Below are 8,685 nucleotides of genomic sequence, written 5' to 3' on the forward strand. Positions count from 1 at the left end.
AGGTGATCGCTAGGGACTCTGTGAGAAAGAGAGCAGAAAGAGCTCGTAAAGTCCTCAAGCTGTGCCAGCATTTAGCAACCTTCCTTTGCGTTCCTGGGGTGTGACCACCTTTAGAAGAGCCAACTGTCTACTTATGGCTGTCTATAATTTCCATGGAGAATGTGAGTGCTGATGGCACCTCTGAAGATTAGCACTTGGGGCAGAGATATGTGAATATGGATTAATATATCTCATTTAGGCAACCACCCTGAAAACACTAGTGTTTTAAGTTCATTTTCTTGAGATATCAACTCTTAAAGTGCTTTGAAAGTCTGTCCTTTGCTCTGAGGCTTATAATAATTTGTATTGTTTCCTTACAGGATTAAATTTACCAGTATGGAGGAGGGAAGCAAAAACCTAATGAGGAGGCCAACACCAGGAAGGAGCTGCGGCCTGTTTCCTTTCTTTCTCTATGGTGGATTTCATTCAAACGAAGATTGAAGCTGGCAAGACCCTTTTTTTTTTTCCCTGCAATTTATTTAAAACCTTGCACGCATTTGGATACCTTGTGATTCCAGAGAACTTATGTGAAGATTAAGCTTTTGCTTACTGATACATGGCATGTACTCTTTCAGTCTTTTGTGTTTGATTTTGATTTTCCACTGCCGTGCTGCATCTTTGTAAGGTTTTTTATGCTTTTCACCAGCAATGTCTTATATACAGTAAGACAACACATTTGGTGTTCACCCTTCTTCAGTAACGACTTTACAAAAAAAAGCCAATGGCAGCATAAAGGACTGTGTGTTTTCTTTGAGAGTTGTGCATATTTTGCAACCAATGGGAAGACTATTTCTGCCAGAGCAAGCCCAACTTGTCTGATCGGCTGACAATTACAGCACCTTGCCATTATTCCCAGAGTGTTGTTGGGTTATTTCATTTTTCATTATCTCCTCAGACCATTCATATCCATTTTAAAAACATGGCAATAATTGCATGTTTACTTCAATACTCTGCATTTGGTTACTCTGCTTAGGCTATGTAGCATGCCAGTTTTCAAAATAGGCCTGTGAGAAAGACAAAGCAAAAATGATGAGATGTAGGCAGCTGACAGATATACAAGGAATTCTTTATGTTTTTCTCCCCTTTAAGAATATTTCTTTCTTTTGTGGGTCTTGGCTAACATCTCTTTGTTTTTCCTCACACTATTTACCTTTTGGAATGTTTTCTTGAAAACAGAGATGATGAAATGGTTCTATTTAATTCAAGGCAGATACTAAGGTACAGAAAAACTTTTGTTGAAGGAACCATTAAAGCTAGCTGTGTTACTTTGCCACATACAAAGCAAAGTGGAGAATGTTCCCTATCCCAAACGGTTTGCTGTTCCACACCAAAGCAGCTTTCGAGTTATTTTCCATAGGTATTCTGAGCTGATTGGAAGGCACTACCAGATACTGGGTCTTTAGATAGTTTTTCTGAATGAATCATTCAAATGCAAACTTTGCAAAAAACAAAGTTGTATGATTCTAGAAAAGGAAGTCCCTGCTACATTTTGGTTGGGGAGAACATTGTGTTCAGGGATGTGATAAAACTGCCCTGACCATATACAATGCTTTGCATTCAGAGAGGGCAGGTATGGTGCAAAAACCACTGTTGAGTTACAGTCCTGCTCAGACAGAAATGTTTGCTAGGCGATATTATTCTACACATAAATTTGACATCTTTTGCTTGCTGGATGCATTGAATTACATTTTTAAGAAGTGTGGTAACACTTTGGTTAGTTTTCAGTGTTTAAAAGGAGGGGAAAGGACTCGTGCTACTGCCATCTTATTGAACTCCAGCAGTGTTTAATAAGGAAAAAAACACCCCCAAAAAGGCAAATCCTTGAATGTGCAAGTAGCTACAAAGGGCCTCTTAATGAACTAGGGTACGAGTCTACTCTTTCAAAGAGCTGAACTGTGAAAATATTCTCAATATTTGCACAGCCATTAAAAGACAGTTTTCCCCAATGACATCTGTGTTTCAGGATCTGGTAAAAGCCATCTGAAAGCCACTTTCAGTCACAATCCTATTTAGAACTTACTACAGCTTTTCCCCTGTGTTTATGAGGGGGGAAAAGTGACCACTGAACTTTCAAATTTATCACACACTGAAACTGCCTTAGACTAGGTTTGTTTGGGTTTCATGTTTCTTTTTTGGTAAGAGAAAAGTCTTTTATACATTATCTTTGCTACTTAAATCGTGTGCAGTTTGATGATTAAAATTAGCTTATTTTTAGAAAAAAAACTTGCTGCAAAAATCTGAAGAATTTTTGAAACTGTAACAAAAGATTTCAATTAGGAATATAAGGGTAGTTTTATAGACGCATCTACTTGGCAGCATAAATTGGGAGGCAAGCAATTATGCTGCTCAACTAAACATCAGAAGGTTTAATATAGAGAGGAATTCCTCAACTGTTCCCACAAGCCTAGCACATTACTATCCATAGTGACTCATGTACAGTGTTTGCTTAAGGTATGTATGTGTTTTCGTGTGTGTGTGTGTGTACACACATGCATGTGAGGTTATCTTCTCTGCCCCATTCCCACTTTTAAGCAACCACTGAAATAAAGTTGGTCCAAAAATCTTCAAACTCAATTGCCTGAAGGAAAGTGGATAAATATGTATGTTCCTAAATAGTAACTTGATTTCCAGCAGTGGTGAGGTTATCTCAGCTACCGATCAATTAAGGAGTGACCAGGATCTCTTACTTATGCACCTGCCTCCTGGGCACCCCAATTGCCTGCGGTGACTTGGGTTTGCAGCTCTCCGCGGAGGCGCTGGGCCCTGGGGATGTTCTCCTGGCATTGAGGGGATCTAGGCTCAGCAAGCTGGTGCCATTCGTGTGAGCGCTGCAAGTTACTCTTCTGCAACATTGAATCTGCTGGGAACCATCCAGGTTTTTTTGAGAAAGTAGAAGCACGTTTGTCCAGGGAACTGAAAGTACAGCTTTATTTCTCTCTTTCTCCTTCCAGCAGAACCTTTCCCTGCCTGGTTAGCCAGATTGACACCCATCAGTTAGGACCCCCTGACAGCTTGTCCACTTCTCCAGCATCTTGCAGAAGTAGGGTTTTTCCCACAGCTCTTCTCAGTATTGCAGAATGGACTGTTGAAACCCCACCAGTGCTCTTGAGACAGCTTCAGCAAAAATCAGTAATGTTACCCTCTTCTTCTCTCATCCTTCCCAAATTGGTTCCCCACAGAATCTTCAAAGGGACAAGAAGAAGTAGCCTGGCCTTCCAGAAGTTCTGCAGGTGCCAGGAATGTAGTGTTTCTTGCTGTCAGTTGTAAAAAATGAGCTTAAGTGACCAGTAGTCTCTAGGACACAGACCCTGAGAAACTGTGGGACTTGCTCAGAGTCAATGGCCGGCAGCAGCGCAACTTTCACTTTCCTGCCGCTTGCCTGAGCCCCAGCAGGTCCTCCTGATGATGCTGAGAGGATGTGGCTTTGCTGTGAGGAGGGGGAACAGACACGCAGCAGCAGGCGTAGTAGACACATAAAAGTAGGAGAGCATGTTCTAACTCTGTAAGACATCTAATATTAAGTGAATGGGGTAGGGGAAAGGGAAGGGAAGCTGGTGATAGAGATGGTCTGGACAATATGGAGTTTCCTTACAAGTTCACGTTCACAGAACCTGACTTTGCAAGTCAACCAGCTGGAGATGGCTTGGTCCTCTCTCCTCCTGGGTTCAGATCAGCTCTAATCCACACCCAGCAGGCATCACACCAGTCAGGCTGCTCCAATAATGCTGACACTATGTGGCTGTGCAGTGTCCCGGATCGGCTGGGTCCTCTTAATTCTCACTATTGTTTGTAATCAGAACCACGGTTTAGGCTAAGTCGTTAGTACATGCAACACTGAAAATTCCATCTGCAGCAGACAGAGGCACCAGGGTCTTCACTTTCGCTTTGCTGCGCAGGGTTCCTGTGCTTCAGCTCCCTGGGCAAAGAAGGTAGGACAACAAATTCCCTGCAGGCTGGTGGGTGACATCCAGCCCTGTGTGCTCTGTGTCCGTGCACGCAACCAAATGTGTAGTCAATGCTCTGGTATGCTCATATACAAAATACTCATCTGTGAATCTTATTTGGTTTGTAATCTTTGTTATATAACACATTTCGGCTGTACAGACTGGGGAGTAAAATGCAGACACCCCATACAAACAGAATTACGTTGCATTAGAATTACGTTGCATTACGGAGCATAACAATATTCTCCCCTACCAGCATCTAAGTGGAGTGACTGTATGTTACTGCCTTGCATTTTTCACATAAGCAAAAAATCTAAAAGTAAAGGATGCACTAATAATTCCCATCCCCAAAAATGCATTTCAATGGTGCTGCATACAAAATCCCTGCTTGCCAGCTTCCATGTGGATTTTTGTATGGTGCACTAAGAAGTGTTCTTTTTTAACAAATAAAAAGGGGAGGGCTGGTACATGAAAACAATGTTAATGTAATTAAATATATATATATATATACTTCAGAAGAACGGCATAGTAAGCAGTACAGTAAAATAAATGTCGCATTATTTGTTACACCTTGTAATTTGTCTGTATTATGAAAGATGTAATGGTTTGTCAGCTGTAACCGTTGTTTTCTTGTAACATCATATCGAATAAAGCGTAGCAGAATCTCTCTTCTCCCTTGTATATGTGATCTAGGCCTAACCTAGGGAATAAAGCCTTTCTTTCACTTTTTGTCCTCAAAAAAAAAAATGAACAAGGAAATGGTTGTAAACAACAGATTTTTAAGGAATGAAAAGTACTTGGAAGCAGGCAGGCACTAAACAGTATTTACTTGAAAAGATTAGGCACTGATTCAGTCAAACACAAGCTTCATCAAAACTACAAGGCAGTGCTAGCTACACAAGGCAAGGTTCCTCACATTTCTATCCGTACTAGTTAGTAAGTTAATTATTTGGTGTCTCCATTTTGTTATATGTGTGACAAGGGACCTATTTACAGTACACTGGGGTTTAATTGAAGTAGTAGAAGGGCCAGTTTTCTGAAAAAAAAAAAAAAGGTCTGATTTATGTATATCATTGTATGGAAAATAAACTCTGGCTTATTGCAATTTATTTTGACATAAAAACCTGATAATTCTGGTGGAAAATCAGGCAAGACATACAATATACATTTTTCACAACTTTGATGTAGCAGTATGCTTTACACCTGTTTATACTTGGCTATTTATTGCAGTCAATGAGTATGTTCTGCTTGGATTCTTAACCTGTTTTTATTTGTGGATTATAGCATTAGATAGGCAAGTTCTCACTCACATTGAATATAATCAATATGTGCCTTCAATATTTTCTCCTCCTTTCCACTGCTTCTAGCTTTTTTTGGTACCGGTATCTTGCTAGGACTTATTTTTAGACAACAGAAGTTAAACTGACGCAGCTTGCACAGACTTGACTAGAATATTTGACTGAAATGCCAGAATATGCTGTCTTAGAAAATGTAGGATTCTATAGGAATCTGTTGGGTTTAACATAATTTTGGTCTGCGATGGGGGATGGCTGGAGAACAAGTGCTTCTATTCTCTAGGGCGATGGGGAAGCCACAAGCCTAGAATATGGATAACGGAAAACCTAAATTCTGGTCTTGGCTCCAGCTGATTAGGAGTAATTAAAACGGTCTTCCTTTGAGCTAGCACAGTATTGGCTTGTTGTGGGTCTTCGGTGTCCCAAGTTTTATCAGGTGTAATCATGTTCTGGCCCAGTTCTGATGGCAAAACTCTTCAAATTCCCACTTCTAAATCTAGAAAGTTGCCACAAAATGACATCAGCTGCACCTTGAGGGCATTGCACAAAACCAAACCAAGGAAACAACATCCATGTTCATCTATTTCTGTTTTACCCCAGCTCTCACTGGCTAGGGCAAATTCAGGAAGGTGTTGCCTTTTCATAGTCTAGATGAATAATTGGTGCTTTCAGCTGAGTATCTGATTTGTTTGGAATTCCCAAAGCACTACCTGTGTGGCAACTTTAACCTGCAAATCTCTCAGATACAAATGAGGACCAAGAATTATTACCTAAAAAGGTTTGTATATTTGAGCACCGGATACCAGGAAGCATATTCAGAGTGAGCTTTTAATTATGTAGCATAATCCTTAAAGCTGTCTCCTGACCCCCTTGGCTGCACTCCTAGCCTGTTTAGCCCCAAGGTTTTCTTCCTAAACTAGCCTGGCAGCTGCAGCAAAGCAAGAGATGCGCTGAACCAGAATAGCAGCCACCCCTTCCCTGATAAAAGAAAAAAACAGAGGGAAGGTGCTGGAGCAACCCTGTGCCACTAGGTTAACATGTACAGTTTCTCAGTAATGCCTTTCCCTACAGCCGTGGAGGGGCTTGCTGCTACCAGTGAGAGGTGGTGTCATGGACAGTAGATTTGAGGAAGCTTATATAGCACATGGGCGAGGACAAAAGGGATACAAATCAGAGGGAAAAACAAACAAACAAACACAAACAAACAAAACAAACAACCCGCACACACACACACACCCCCGTCCCATACACACAACCTGCAGATATTGAAAAAAATAAAAGTCCAGGGCCAAGTATTTACTCTTCGTTCCTGTTCATTCCCCTTGCAAGTGGTGTTCCATATTGTCTGCAGTGAGTCACGCTGAGAGCGAGCCAGGCACAAAAATGGCTGAGAGCAGTCCTGCAGCCCCTTCATTATTGCCTCTGCTAGCTGATATTGAGTTGGGCAAAAGCAAGGCATTCCAAAAATGGGGGTTTTTTTGTTTTCTTTCCCCTTTTCTCCTGTTTCCCGAAGGACCTGGTAGTGATTGTTGGGGCAGTATTACCTTGAAAGGACTGCTAAACTAAAATCAAACATATTTTAAAATCAACTTTCCAAGGATCGATACGGTGATTCAAATAAAAGACATAACAGCTTTAAGTGCTACACAACAAGATACTGCAGTGCTACATACACTAGCAAAGTCTTGACGCCTAAGGAGATTTATGATATCACAGAAAACATTTCAACCTCACCTTTCAACTGGAATTAGGACTACAGCGTAGGTTTCAAAAGGGTAGGTGTTCATCTTACAATCCAGCTAATTATAATAGCTTGCCCCCAGCTTCCACGTGAGGTGCTCAGAGATATTCCTGCATTAATGAAATGAGCTGTACACACAGCCCTGGGATATACCATGTAGATATAAAGATCCATATTTTGTAAAAGGAAAATAAAAACCAACCCACCCCAAAAAAACAGGCACAGATTCAGTTCTCTATTTTCAAAGCTTTGCATACTAGAGAGTATTTCAACCAGTGTTTGGTGAAGACTGAGCATTCAAGATACCTTTTAAGAATAGTTTATCACAACAACAAAGAAGTGTAACTTCTTGTTCAAAACAAGTCATTTCACTGTATAGACAGATGGAAAGATTCCGATACGTGACCCAACGAAGAGTTGTGATCTAAAAGGACTGCAAAGAGTTGTTCATTGACCAAATACCCAGCAGCATGTCAGTGTGGAGCAGGAGAACTTGCATGTACCCTCATGTTGGCTAACCTGGGAAATACTGTAAACATGAACTGCTGCTTGGCTGCATCAGGAGACACAGATATAACTGTCAAACTACTCAGAGAGATCTCAGGTATTCTTACATACCCCTTTTTTTCACAACACACAATACAGATCGCAAAGCAGAAATGACTTTCTGCTTGGGAGGTAGTGCTCTGTAGAAATAGCGCCTTTGGTAGTTAACCTTTTATAGATACTTCTCTCCCAGCATGCTGTTCTCGCCCATTATATGTAATAAATGCAAACCACTATAGCCCTAACATGCCCTTTTCATGTACATTGCTGGCTGCTACAAGTGCCTGTCTTTCTACTGAGTACTCAGAAAGCAGCCCAGTGCAGGGTATTTTGGAACATAGCTGCCTCTTTGGTGTGAATCATGGAAGAGCTGCAGTTTGGTCTCCCACAGCCACTAGGTCCTTTCCAGAAATGCCAGTTTGCATCTGAGCAACATTCGTGTTCTCCCTGACGGCTGTTTAGCTTGCACTCATGCATGCGGAGTGACTAACCTGGAATAGCAGGAACCTGTAATTTCAGGAGCAGCTCCATTAGTGGTCAGAGGTACCCTGCTCTTCTGCCAGCCCAGACAGCAGCAAGTGAGCTCTGTCTGGCAGAGCGAGGTTTTGCTGCTCCACAGCTCCAGCCACTCTTCTGAGCTCTGCTCACACACAACAGCTGTCAGTGTAGCAGGACTGGAGTTGAAGCAGCAGGAGAGAGGGCACAAGGCAGAGATGCATGTGCAGCCTGAGGGTAAGGCTATGAATCTGGCGGTGGTTAGGACACAGTCATAGACAAGTTCCTTTGTTTTAGAAATCTCCTGAATGTTCACTTTATCACTATCTGGGCCCTTCTTTTATAACCCCCACATGAGAAAGGGACATTTGGATATCCTCGCAAACCCTTTCCCCAAGCAACTGTAATTTATGTGTAGGACAACCGATCGATCAAAGGGGAGAGTCTCCAAGGGTTTTGGATAAGCCCTTACAAGTCCCCAAATATGAGGAAGTGTGCTGTACACTCACCATCTGCAATAACATAGAGCTTTGAACACCCCAGTGTGTTTCTGCAGCGGTAGCCAGCAGGATTTCCTATGCCAGTACTGCCAAAGTAGAAACAATACCCAGTTTTGGGGAATGGA

At 41.8% G+C, this 8,685-nt stretch overlaps 1 protein-coding gene across 2 annotated transcripts in view; it reads left to right on the forward strand.

Annotated features, from left to right (window-relative positions):
* CDK14 (cyclin dependent kinase 14) overlaps positions 1–4,632 on the forward strand; it is a 324,587-nt gene extending 319,955 nt beyond the window's left edge. For both annotated transcript variants that reach the window (XM_065629053.1, XM_065629055.1), the window contains one exon: positions 360–4,632. The gene's annotated coding sequence lies outside the window, so the exon portion shown is untranslated. The remainder of the gene's footprint in view (positions 1–359) is intronic.
* Positions 4,633–8,685: the final 4,053 nt, after the last annotated feature.

Source organism: Caloenas nicobarica, chromosome 2 (assembly GCF_036013445.1).
Source record: "Caloenas nicobarica isolate bCalNic1 chromosome 2, bCalNic1.hap1, whole genome shotgun sequence".
Classification (NCBI taxonomy): domain Eukaryota; kingdom Metazoa; phylum Chordata; class Aves; order Columbiformes; family Columbidae; genus Caloenas; species Caloenas nicobarica.